Below are 13,598 nucleotides of genomic sequence, written 5' to 3'. Positions count from 1 at the left end.
TTAGTACTGCTTGGTACATTTTGCATTCCAGACAGACTTTGAGAAATCAAATTGACTTGTTGAGTCAATATCTTGTTCTGAGCCAGTATGGCATTCAGAGTATCAATCTCAAGAACTCCTTTCTTCTGATTTGTCCCATTGTTCACAGGATTCCTTTCAGAAGTGTACATGAATTGGTTATTTGCAACCATTTCAATTAGTTCTTGAGCTTCTGTAGGCGTCTTCTTCAGATGAAGAGATCGTCCCGCAGAGCTATCCAAAGACATCTTGGATAGTTCAGAGAGACCATCATAGAAAATACCTATGATGGTCCATTTAGAAAGCATGTCTGAAGGACATTTTCTGATTAATTGTTTGTATCTTTCCCAAGCTTCATAGAGGGATTCTCCATCCTTCTGTCTGAAGGTTTGGACTTCCACTCTAAGCTTACTCAATTTTTGAGGTGGAAAGAACTTTGCCAAGAAGGCATTGACTAGCTTTTCCCAAGAGTCCAGGCTTTCTTTAGGTTGTGAGTCCAACCATATCCTAGCTCTGTCTCTTACAGCAAAAGGGAATAGCATAAGTCTATAGACTTCAGGGTCTACCCCATTAGTCTTGACAGTGTCACAGATTTGCAAGAATTCAGCTAAGAACTGATGAGGATCTTCCAATGGAAGTCCATGGAACTTGCAATTCTGTTGCATTAGAGAAACTAATTGAGGCTTAAGCTCAAAGTTGTTTGCTCCAATGGCAGGGATAGAGATGCTTCTCCCATAGAAATCGGGAGTAGGTGCAGTAAAGTCACCCAGCACCTTCCTTGCATAAAGCATTGTTGTTGTTTTCGGCTGCCATGGCTTCTTCTTCCTTGAAGATTTCTGTTAGGTCCTCAACTATGAACGTGTGCCTGACAACCACCTCCGTTCATAGAGATTTGTGCCTTAGCTTCTCTTAGCTTTTGCTTCAAGGTTCTTTCAGGTTCAGGGTCAGCTTCAACAGGAATGCCTTTGTCTCTGCTCCTGCTCATATGAAAGAGAAGAGAACAAGAAAATATGGAATCCTCTATGTCACAGTATAGAGATTCCTTGAGGTGTCAGAGGAAAAGAAATTTAGAAGGCAGAAGTAGAAATTCGAACTTATCAAAGAAGATGGAGTTCGAATTTTGCATTAAGGGATAGTGTTAGTCCATAAATGGAAGGATGTAAGAAGAAGGGAAGTAATTTTCGAAAATTAAGTAAAAGATTTTGAAAATATTTTTGAAAAACACTAATTGATTTTCGAAAATAAAAGTGGGAAAGAAATCAAATGATTTTTGAAAAAGATTTTGAAATTAGAAATTAAAAAGATTTGATTGAAAATTATTTTGAAAAAGATGTGATTAAAAAGATTTGATTGAAAAGTTATGGTTTTAAAAAGATATGATTGAAAAGATGTGATTTGAAAACAATTTTAAAAAGATTTGATTTTTTTAAAAATTAATGACTTGCCTAACAAGAAAAGATATGATTCAAACATTAAACCTTCCTCAACAGAAAAGGCAACATACTTGAAATGTTCAATCAAATCATTAATTGTTAGTAAGTATCCTTGAAAAAGGAAAGAAATTGATTTTGAAAACATTTGATTGAAAAGATTTGATTTGAAAAAGATTTGATTTTGAAAAACTTTGAAAACTTGAAAAAAAATTGATTTGAAAAACAAAATCTTCCCCCTTGTGCCATCCTGGCGTTAAACGCCCCGAATGGTGCACATTCTGGCGTTTAACGCCCAAAACTCTACCCTTTTGGGCGTTAAACGCCCAACCAGGTACCCTGGCTGGCGTTTAAACGCCAGTCTGTCTTCTTCACTGGGCATTTTTGAATGCCCAGCTTTTTCTGTGTGATTCCTCTGCAGTATGTTCTAAATCTTCAATTCTCTGTGTTATTGACTTGAAAAGACACAAATTAAAAATATTTTTGGATTTTTAATAATGAGGAATAATCAAAATGCAAATAAAATCAAATAACAATGCATGCAAGACACCAAACTTAGCAGTTTGTATACTACTGACACTAACAAAATGAGAATGCATATGAGAAACAACAAAACACTCAAGTCAATAGAATTCAAAGATCAAAACAAGAAAATCATCAAGAACAACTTGAAGATTAATTAAGACACATGCATAAATTCGAAAAATGCAAGAAGAACAGAAACATGCAATTGACACCAAACTTAAAATGAGACACTAGACTTAAACAAGAAATATTTTTGGATTTTATGATTTTGTAATTTTTTTTGTGCTTTTTCGAAAATTAAGTGAAAAGGAAAATAAAGGTATCAAAATTCTTAATGAGAATTCCAGGAATCATGCAATGTTAGTCTAAAGCTTTAGTCTAAAGGAATTAGACATGGCCGGCCAAGCTTCAGCAGGACACTGCATTCAAGAGCTAAATTGATGAGAATCAATCAGCGTTGGTGATGATAAGAACATCACCTTGAAACACTAGAATTCATTCTTAAGAACTCTGAAGAAAAATACCTAATCTAAGCAACAAGATGAACCGTCAGTTGTCCATACTCGAATAATCCCCGGCAACGGCGCCAAAAACTTGGTGCGCGAAATTGTGATCACTACAACTTCGCACAACTAACCAGCAAGTGCACTGGGTCGTCCAAGTAATACCTTACGTGAGTAAGGGTCGATCCCACGGAGATTGTTGGTATGAAGCAAGCTATGGTCACCTTGTAAATCTCAGTCAGGCAGACTCAATTGGGTATAGTGATAAACGAATAAAGCATAAAGATAAAGATAGAGATACTTATGTAATTCATTGGTAGGAACTTCAGATAAGCGTATGAAGATGCCTTCCCTTCCGTCTCTCTGCTTTCCTACTGTCTTCATCCAATCCTTCTTACTCCTTTCCATGGCAAGCTTATGCAAGGGTTTCACCGTTGTCAGTGGCTACCTCCCATCCTCTCATTGGAAATGTTCAACGCACCCTGTCACGGCACGGCTATCCATCTGTCGGTTCTCAATCAGGCCGGAATAGAATCCAGTGATTCTTTTGCGTCTGTCACTAACGCCCCGCCCTCAGGAGTTTGAAGCACGTCACAGTCATTCAATCATTGAATCCTACTCAGAATACCACAGACAAGGTTAGACCTTCCGGATTCTCTTGAATGCCGCCATCAGTTCTCGCCTATACCACGAAGATTCCGGTTAAAGAATCCAAGAGATATTCACTAGAGCCTTGTTGCTTGTAGAACAGAGTGGTTGTCAGTCACTTTGTTCATAAGTGAGAATGATAATGAGTGTCACGGATCATCACATTCATCAAGTTGAAGAACAAGTGATATCTTGGACAAAGAACAAGCGGAATTGAATAGAAGAACAATAGTAATTGCATTAATACTCGAGGTACAGCAGAGCTCCACACCTTGATCTATGGTGTGTAGAAACTCCACCGTTGAAAATACATAAGAACAAGGTCTAGGCATGGCCGAATGGCCAACCTCCCAAAGAGGGTTCAATCATCAAAACATGATCAAAAGATGAAAATACAATAGTAAAAGGTCCTATTTATAGGAAACTAGTAGCCTAGGGTGTACAGAGATGAGTAAATGACATAAAAATCCACTTCCGGGCCCACTTGGTGTGTGCTTGGGCTGAGCAATGAAGCATTTTCGTGTAGAGACTCTCCTTGGAGTTAAACGCCAGCTTTTATGCTAGTTTGGGCGTTTAACTCCCAATTAGGTGCCAGTTCCGGCGTTTAACGCTGGAATTTCTTGAGGTGACTTTGAACGCCGGTTTGGGCCATCAAATCTTGGGCAAAGTATGGACTATCATATATTGCTGGAAAGCCCAGGATGTCTACTTTCCAACGCCGTTGAGAGCGCGCCAATTGGGCTTCTGTAGCTCCAGAAAATCCACTTCGAGTGCAGGGAGGTCAGAATCCAACAGCATCTGCAGTCCTTTTGAGTCTCTGGATCAGATTTTTGCTCAGATCCCTCAATTTCAGCCAGAAAATACCTGAAATCACAGAAAAACACACAAACTCATAGTAAAGTCCATAAAAGTGAATTTTAACTAAAAACTAATAAAAATATAATAAAAACTCAACTAAAACTACCAAAAACATACTAAAAACAATGCCAAAAAGCGTACAAATTATCCGCTCATCAACTGGAAAGTAAATAGCAGGAATTAAAGTGCAGAATCTTAAATGGGGAGTTGGGGTAATAAGCATGAAATTAAATGGATGAAAGTAAAGAGAATGAGTAAGATAAGATATGGGGAAATCATTGGGTTTAGGAGATGTTGCATTCTCTGGATCAAGTTTATTCTCATTTCTTCCTCAATCAATGCATTCGTTGATCTCCTTGGCAATCTTAAGTGATTGGATCCCAATTCCTTGGCAATCCAATCTCTCTAAGCTTGAACAATTGCCCAATTCCTTGATTTAATTGCTCATGGGAAGAGATGAAGTGTGGTCACTGATTATACCACATGTATTCCCAAATCAAAGTGTTGGTAGGATTACATGTCACAATATCCATCCAAACCCCAATTTCCAACATGAGAAAGCATTTCTAGCATGATCTCCTCATCCCTTTTCCAAGGCTCAAAGGAGATCCAATTATGGAGAGTTTCTTTTCCAAGACAACTAACCAATTGAATTAAGATTGAAAGCTTTCTAGTAAGATCAAGAGAAAAGAAAGAAGAAAAAGAATAAAAACTATAATTGATCCATCAAATTACAACAGAGCTCCCTAACCCAATGAAAGGGGTTTAGTTGTTCATAGCTCTAGAAATGAAAAATAGGAGAAAAGAAGAATTCATGCTAAAGTGCAGAAAAAGTAAATCTATAGAGAGTAGTTCCCAGAAGTGCCAAGCTCCTCTCTAGTTCAAAACTACTCCTATATATACTACTCCTCATGATCTTCTAGTGAGTTCTTCAAGTCTTGGATATGGGCTCTGGACCTTAAGTTGAGGCAGTTCTCATCTTTAGTGGGCCCAGCTTACAGAGAAATATGAGTTAGGCTTGGGCATTTAGTGAGATTAACATTGAGTCACATTTTTGGGTGCGAGAATGTTAGTGGCATTCACTTTTTCCACTAACGTTCCACCCTTATATACCCACGTTAACTCCAACGTTAGTAGTCTTAACGTGGCTACTAACGTCTCCTATTCAATCCTTGGCCAACGATAATGGGACTCACTTTTCCCATTAACGTTGGCTTGTGCCCCATTTTTGCAAACGTTAATGGGACTCACTTTTCCCATTAACGTTGGCTTGCCTCTTGCCCCTACGTTAAGTCTCACGTTAGCTTAACTAACGTGGCTCTTAACGTGAGTGTTCTTCACCTTCGAGAGCGTTAGTGACACTCACCTTTGTCACTAACGCTCCAGTTGCCTAAAGTTCCTACGTTAGGACTCACGTTAACTAAGTTAACGTGGCTCTTAACGTAGTAAATGAAGCCATCTCCCAACGTTAGTGACAAAAGTGAGTGTAACTAACGTTGGTTCTTTGAATTCAACTCCACGTTAACTTTCACGTTAACAATCTTAACGTGAGAATTAATGTAGGCAATGCTAATGATCCAACGTTAGTGACAAAAGTGAGTGTCACTAACGTTGGCATTGTTGCTCCTCTTCCACGTTAGAGTTCACATTAACTAAGTTAACGTGACTCTTAACGTGGGGCATTGCCTAGTTTCCCAACGTTAGTGGTGTTCACTTTTCTCGTTAACGTGGAGTTCCCCTTTTTCTTCTACGTTAACTACCACGTTAACTTAGTTAACGTGGCTATTAACGTGAGCTATAGATGGCTTCGCAGGCGTTATTGGTGATCACTTTTCTCATTAATGTTGCAAGCTCCTTGCCATTCCACGTTAGTGTTCTCGTTAACTAAGTTAACGTGAATGCTAACGTGGTTCTTTCATGCTTCATTTATCCTGAAATCAAGCAATTAAAGTGCATCAAAGCTCTAGCCAAAGTCATGAGATTATGCATCATCAAGTTATCATGCAATTCTAGCAAAAATCTCATGAAATCATGCAAAATTCACAATAGTTGCTTGAATCAATGTGTAAGTGTATTTTCACCCAAAACTTGCCTTATTCACTAAGAAAATGCATGAAACTACCCTAAAACAGTAAAGAAAAGGTCAGTGAAACTGGCCTAGATGCCCTGGCATCACAACACCAAACTTAAAGCTTGCTTGTCCCTAAGCAAGTACTGAAGCATAAGAAAAATGAAATGAAAGAACAAGAAGATAAAATAGAAATGGCATTCCTGGTTCATGGAGTTTCATGCATAGCAATTTAGGTTCTTTCCCTTTAGGTTTGAAGCCTCTATCAAATCCCTAGTCACTCTCTTGATTGCATCCCTGGAGGCTTCTTTCTTAGTGACCCTTCCATCCTTTTCAAAGTTTATTTTTCTTTTTGCTAAGTGCTTTGTAAGAGGACGACTCTTGATGATAAGCTTTCAGCCAACACTCCCAAACCAGTTGGTTTTAGGGTGCTAGGTTTTAAGACACCCCTAAGGACTTACTCCCTCAAGTCTCTTTCCCTCATACATACACACCACAGGCACATGGTTTGTTATTCTTTCTTTCTTGAGAACTTGGTGTCCAGCACCTCTTTGGGTTACTAAGTGCTCTGTAGCAAAGGTTACTCTTGATAGTGGAATTTCAGCTGATAATCCCGGATTAGTTAACCCAAGTTACCAAGTGATAAGGCACCCCTAAGAGCTTATTCATCCAAGTATATCCCTTGTACATAAGCACCACAGACACATGCCTCAATTTTGAAACCCTTGGTGCCTAGCATTGTTTCTTATTGTGTTCCTTTTCTTATTTTCAATTGTATTGCTCTTTTTCTTTTCTTGTTGGGATCTTATTGTTTAGCTAGCCTCAAAGAATGTGTCTCAAACATAGGACTTAGGATGGATAGTTGCTTTCTTTCCTTTCTTGGTGAACCAACTTAGCTTACTAATCAACCTACCACAAACATTCAGAATGCACTTCACAAAATGACTCCACTCTTGTTCTTCCCATAACATTTTCTTTTAGATAAACTTAGAGAGACAAGCATACAAGTAAGGAAGATGAAAGTGAGCAATCAAGACATTAGGCTCAATAACATAGACCTAAGCAATGAAATTTAAATCCATAATTGAAAATTCTAAACTACCATGGAAGCATGTTCTATTTCATACATGATTTTCCTTATTTAAAGCTTTGAAAAAGAAAGTAAACTAAGGAGAAAATTCACCACCTTTCACTTGTTGGTATGCTCATTCTCTTCTGCTCCCTTGGGATTCTCCTTGATTACTTGAGTCTCCATTTCCCTTGCGCTTCCCCATCAACTTTTTCCAGAAACCGGCATCCTCCATCTTCTTCTTTAATGCTTCCTTTGCTGTTTCACCTTCCCCTCTTCTTGTTCAGTTAAGTTCTTGTGCACTGCCTCATAACTTGGGATGTCAGGGTCCAGGTGATGCATATTCTCAGTCACATAGTTTAACCTTGCCTGAGTGTTGATGCTGAATTCTTCTCGATGCAGTTGCCTTCCTTCGTTGAGCACGCTAAATTCATTGAATGCTTTCATTTGATTCATCTGGCATTGATTGAGTTCCTGGAGGCGTTTATCTTGGCTTTCCTGCCTTTTAGACACCTGACTGATGGCTTGAGTGAGTTGAGAGTAGTGCTCTTGTTGCTGCTCCATTACTTGTTGCTGCCATTCCCTTTGTTAGTTCATCCAGTTTGTTAGCATTTCTTCTTGACGATCTATTCTCTGAGATTGAAGTTGAAATTGTTGTTCTTGCCCTTCCATGTATATTCTTGATAAATCATCAATGGCTCCTCAGATGTGACCCAAATTGATGTTGGTTGGGTCATAATACCCTTCTTGAGCTGTTCTGTTTATTGGGTTTCTTCATGGATAGGTTCTTCCTCTTGTGCTTCTTCTGATGTTCTCTTCCTTAGATGGGGTCTTTTCTGCTGTTGAGCTGGAGTCACATGGGTTATGCGTTGGAGTGTGAGTAATCTCCCAAGACCTATCCAATTGGATTGCTGTCTTCAAAGACTACCTTGGCCTTCATGAATAATCTAAGAATGGTGCTGGAGTACCAAAGTCTAGCACCTGCATCCTTCTTCTCGATTGATTCTTGGATTCCTTCAGCTATAATTTTGTGCACATTTATGCTTCCACCTCTTATTAAGCAATGTACCAAGGTAGCTCGAGAAATGTTAACTTCAGAATTGTTTGCAGCTGGAAGGATAGATCGTCTCACAAGCTCAAACCATCCCTTGGCTTTTGGGATGAGGTCTGCTCTCCTAATGAAACGGGGTCTCTTATCCGAATAACTTTTCCAGTCAGACCCCACAATGCATATATCACCTACAATTTCTTTCAGTTCATCATTGTCGGGGCCATTGTTCATTCTTTCTTGGTACCCGAGCTCAACAAATTGTGGTGATTTCAGATGAAGAACTCTAGTTATAGCATTTGGGCTAAAATCTACCTCCTTCCCTCTTACATAGCTTGTGAAGGTGGGGGTCATGGTCTTGTCTTCTCTAACCACATTTGCGTAAAATTCCCTAATGAGATTTGCATTTACCCTTGCTTCCGGGTTAGTGAGCTTTTGCCAACCCCTTTTTTCGATCTTCTCCCGAATTTGTGCGCACTCATCTTTATCGAACTGGAAGGTTGATTCATGCAGTATCTTCTTGTTCTTTATTCGCTCGAACTCGAGCTCATGGAAGGCTGTTTTGAACCTCCCGGCATCGAAGGAAGGCTGCTCCATTGGTTCCTTCCTCTTTTGCCTTTTGGAGCTTGATGATGCCATAAGTGAGAATTGGTCTTCGAAGATAGTGAGGGTTATGAGTTTGAAGATGGAGTTCGGTTGATGTGAGGTAGAATGTGTCTTAGAGGAATGTGTTTTGAGAGAAGGAAGAAAGGTGAGGATATAAGGTGTACGTGAAGTATGTATAGCCGAGAGAAAGAAGTGAAAAAGATGGGGAATAGGGTGTGTACAGAAAGGTTGTGTGAAGGGGTTTATATAGAGAGATGGCAATTGTTGAAGGGTGTGGATTGATGGTGTTGTTTGATAGTGGACGGTTGGGGTTTTGAGATTGAATAAGCACAAGGATCACCTCTTTTATGATGGTCTTGGTTCGGTCTCCAAAGCCATCCACTCCCAATGTTGCATGGCAACACTTCCAAGGACATTCCCCATGAGGACAAGTGTGAAATTCCCTTGGTGTAGTGGCCGAATCCCTCTTCCTCATTTGTCCTATCAAGTACCATCAATGTTCTTTTTGATTCCCTATACACGAAAAAGAGAGAATGTGAAAATTAATTGAAAAATTGGTGGGAAAATTCAAGGGGTGAACTAACTAAACAAAAATCTCTTTTTTTGTGGCTAATTTCTTTCCATGAATTCATGAATACACATCAATCAACCATTAAGCTGCCCATGCATGCAACGTTGGTAAATCAAACTTGTTTGTGGTCATATGGTGCAACAAGTTTGGGGAATGAATTGCTTTTTTCAAAAAGTGTGTTCAAACCCACTTGGTGTGCTTTGAACACCAAACTTATCATGTACTATACTTTGCATGTAAAGGAGTCTTATATTGGTTGTCAAAATTGATCTGAAAATCCATGAACTTTGCATTATTACTATTATTAGAGATTTAAGAGAGAGAGAGTTATAGAACATGGGTTGCCTCCCATGAAGCGCTTCTTTAGCATCACTAGCTTGACATTTGGCTCTTGTCACGGTGGCTGATAGTGCTTGAAGTCCTCCCCTCTTGCAGTGAACCTATGTCCATTAGCTTTGTTGATAAGCTCCATATGCTCTAAGGACATGATTTTGTTGATGGTATACACTGGGGGCAGCTGAGATGGAATAGTGGGAAGGTGAGGTGGTATGGTTGAGAAATATGTAGAGATCACTTCATCACCTGGAGAGAAATCTTCCGTAGGAATTTTCTTGTTTCTCCATCTTCTGGGTACTTTCTTCCTTGTTTCTCTTAGTGCTATCTTGCTTTCTACAGATTCTTCCTCTAAGGGATTTTTGTTGCTAGCTTTGCATGGCTTTGGTGGTTCTAGTTTCTTTTGGATCCCCTTTTGATGTGGTTCTTCCTGAGCACATGGCTTTCCAACCAATGGGGCTTCTATTTGTATTGTTTCTGCTTCACTGCTTATTTTTTGCATCAATGCTTCCTTGGTTGGCTCCTCTATCAACTCTCTGTTATCATGATCTAATTCTTGTGAGGGTTTAAAGACATTGAAGGTGAGCTGCTCATCATGTATCCTCAGTACCAGCTCTCCTCGCTCTACATCTATGAGTGCTCTGGCTGTGGCTAGGAATGGTCTTCCCAGAATGATGGGGTAGATAGGATTCTGATCCATTTCCAGAACAATAAAATCTGTGGGAAGGTAGTAGCTCCTAACCTTTATCAGCATATTTTCAACCACTCCTATTGCTTGTCTTTGAGTTTTGTCAGCCAATTTGATAATTACATCAGGGGGAGTTAGTTCATTGATTTGGAGCCTCTTCATGAGGGAGAGAGGCATTATATTGATGCTTGCTCCCAAGTCACAAAGCCCTTTGTCAATCATTGTTTCTCCTATGGCACAAGGAATGTGGAAACTCCCTGGATCCTCCTTCTTTGTAGGTGCCCCTGGTTGAATGAGGGCACTGCAGTCCTTGTTCATCTTTATGGTTTGTCCACCTTTCAATGGACTCTTTCAGGCTAGTAGCTCCCTTATATACTTGATGTAGAAAGGCATTTGCTGGAGGGCTCTAATGAATGGTATATTTACATCAAGAGATGCAAACATATCAAGGAACCTTGAGTACATTCTCCATGCTACACCACCTTTAAGCCTGTGGGGAAAAGGTGCATATGGGTTCAACACATCCTTCTTCCTTAGCTCTTCCTTGGATGTAGGTTGAGTTGTACAACTTCCTTCCTCCTGGCTTTCTTTGTGATTATTTTGAAGGTGTTCTACTCCATTCATACTCTCTCCATCACTTGTGGTTATCATTTTACATTCTTCCCATCTTACTTTCCTTGTTTCTCCTCTTGGATTATTCTCTGTGTCACTAGGGAATCCATCAGTGGACTTGGGAAGTTGTTGAGATAGGTACCCTACTTGGGACTCCAACCTCTTGATGTTCTCTCCTTGGTTTTTGATGTTGGCTCGTACCTCTTCCTTAAACACCTTGTTGTCTTGAACTTCTCTGCATAAGCTTTCAAGTAGAGCTTCAATCTTTGAGAGTCTATCATCTGTCAATGATGGTAGGTTAAGATTAGGGGGTTGTGAAGATTGGTTGGATGGGTGTTGGTAATGTCTCTGTGTGGTATTTTGATGAGTTGCATGGTTGTTGGAGTTGAGGTTGTGGGGTCTCTGATCTTGCCCTTGGTCTTGTTGATTTCCCCATCTAAAGTTGGGGTGATTTCTCCATCCAGAGTTGTAAGTTTTGGAGTATGGATCATGGCTTTGTCTAGGTGAGTTTCCAACATAGTTGGCTTGCTCCCAGTCACCTTCTTCTCCTATGTTTGCTCTTTCTTGAGCTGGTGATGAAGTGATGGCTGCTACAATTTGGTTCTCCTCCACCTTCTTGGTAAGATCTGCTAGCTGCTTGGTGATCATCTTGTTTTGAGCTAGCAAGGCATCCATGTGGTTCAGCTCCATGACTCCTCTGGTGTTACTTCTTTCGGATGCATAGAAGTAGTCATTTTCAGCAATGACATCTATGGCTTCTTCAATAGTTTTCTTCTTGTTTAGAGAGCCTCCTGATGAATGATCCACAGCCTTCTTTGACTCATATGAAAGACCTTCATAGAAGATGTGAAGTTGGACCCACTCATTAAACATCTCTGGTGGGCATCTCCTTGTTAGATCCTTGAACCTTTCCCAAGCTTCATAAAGTGTCTCCCCATCTTGTTGTCTGAACGTCTGCACTTCAGTTCTCAGCTTATTGATGCTTTGAGGTGGGTAAAACCTTGCCAAAAACTTGTTCACTACCTCTTCCCAATTAGTCAAGCTCTCCTTTGGAAAGGATTCAAGCCACTTGAATGCCTTGTCCCTGAGTGAAAAGGGGAACAAGAGCAACATATAGACATCGGGATGGACTCCATTGGACTTCACCGTGTCACAAATCCTCAAGAAGGTGGTCGAGTGTTGGTTAGGGTCTTCTTGAGCACCTCCTCCAAATGAGCAATTATTTTGCACCAAAGTGATGAGCTGGGGTTTTATCTCAAAATTGTTGGCATGTATGGCGGGTTTCTGAATGTTGCTCCCACAGTTTCCAGGATTAGGATTGATATAGGATCCTAAGACCCTCCTTTCTTGCCTAGCACGGTTGGCATGGCCTTGATTATGAGCCTCCTCTTCATGGTTGTTCTCCAAATTCTCTTCCATGTTGGGTTCAAAATACTCTTTCTCTTCTTCCTTAGCACCAATAATCCTTTTTCCTCTTGTTTCCCTTCGTCGTCTCTAAAGGGTTCTTTCAGGTTCTGAATCAAAGGATGTTGAAGCTCCTTCTCTTCTCCCTGTCATACAATAGATTGCACAACAGGAGATGAAATGCTGAAACTAGTTTTGTTAGAGTAATTGTTAGTGTGAGTGATGCAAATTATCAAACAGTTAGTAGGTTAGTGAGCAGAATTATAATAAACAAAGAAATGAAGAACGAAACAAAACTAAGGGGGTGCAGGGGTAAGGAATAAATCAAAACAACTAACAGAAATTGACTGAATAAACTAAACAAAAAGGAAGAATGCTCAATCTAGTGATCTTCAAACTTAATCATTATTGATTCAAAATCAATCCCCGGCAACGGCGCCATAAACGTGATGCGTGGAAACTTGTCTCCCAACAAATTTTCCTTCGGCAAGTATACCGAATTGTCATCAAGTTAAACTCACAGTAGAGTGTGGTCGAATCCCACAGGGATTGATTGGTCAAGCAATTTTAGTTAGAAGAAAGTGCTAGTTGAGCTGAGCAGAAATTGGATTTGGAATTTGCAGAAAATTAAATGACTGGAAAGTAAATAGCAGGAATTAAAATGCAGAATCTTAAATGGGGAGTTGGGGTAATAAGCATGAAATTAAATGGCTGAAAGTAAAGAGAATGGGTAAGATAAGATATGGGGAAATCATTGGGTTCCGGAGATGTTGCATTCTCCGGATCAAGTTCATTCTCATCTCTTCCTCAATCAATGCATTCATTGATCTCCTTGGCAATCTTAAGTGATTGGATCCCAATTCCTTGGCAATCCAATCTCTCTAAGCTTGAACAATTGCCTAATTCCTTGATTTAATTGCTCATGGGAAGAGATAAAGTGTGGTCACTGATTATACCACATTTATTCCCAAATCAAAGTATTGGTAGGATTACATGTCACAATATCCATCCAAACCCCAATTTGGTCCAATATGAGAAAGCATTTCTAGCATGATCTCCTCATCCCTTTTCCAAGGCTCAAAGGAGATCCAATTATGGAGAGTTTCTTTTCCAAGACAACTAACCAATTGAATTAAGATTGAAAGCTTTCTAGTAAGATCAAGAGAAAAGAAAGAAGAAGAAGAATGAAAACTATAATTGATCCATCAAATTACAAC

At 39.7% G+C, this 13,598-nt stretch overlaps 1 non-coding gene across 1 annotated transcript; it reads left to right on the top strand.

Annotated features, from left to right (window-relative positions):
• The first annotated feature begins 320 nt into the window (after positions 1 to 320).
• LOC130983511 (small nucleolar RNA R71) lies at positions 321 to 428 on the top strand. The gene has a single exon (XR_009087496.1). It is a non-coding gene; the product is annotated as a small nucleolar RNA R71 (small nucleolar RNA).
• The last annotated feature ends 13,170 nt before the right edge of the window (positions 429 to 13,598 follow it).

Source organism: Arachis stenosperma, chromosome 5 (assembly GCF_014773155.1).
Source record: "Arachis stenosperma cultivar V10309 chromosome 5, arast.V10309.gnm1.PFL2, whole genome shotgun sequence".
NCBI classification, from domain to species: domain Eukaryota; kingdom Viridiplantae; phylum Streptophyta; class Magnoliopsida; order Fabales; family Fabaceae; genus Arachis; species Arachis stenosperma.
The sequence above is the reverse complement of the archived record's forward strand: the minus strand, read 5'-3'. Positions and strand labels throughout refer to the sequence as shown.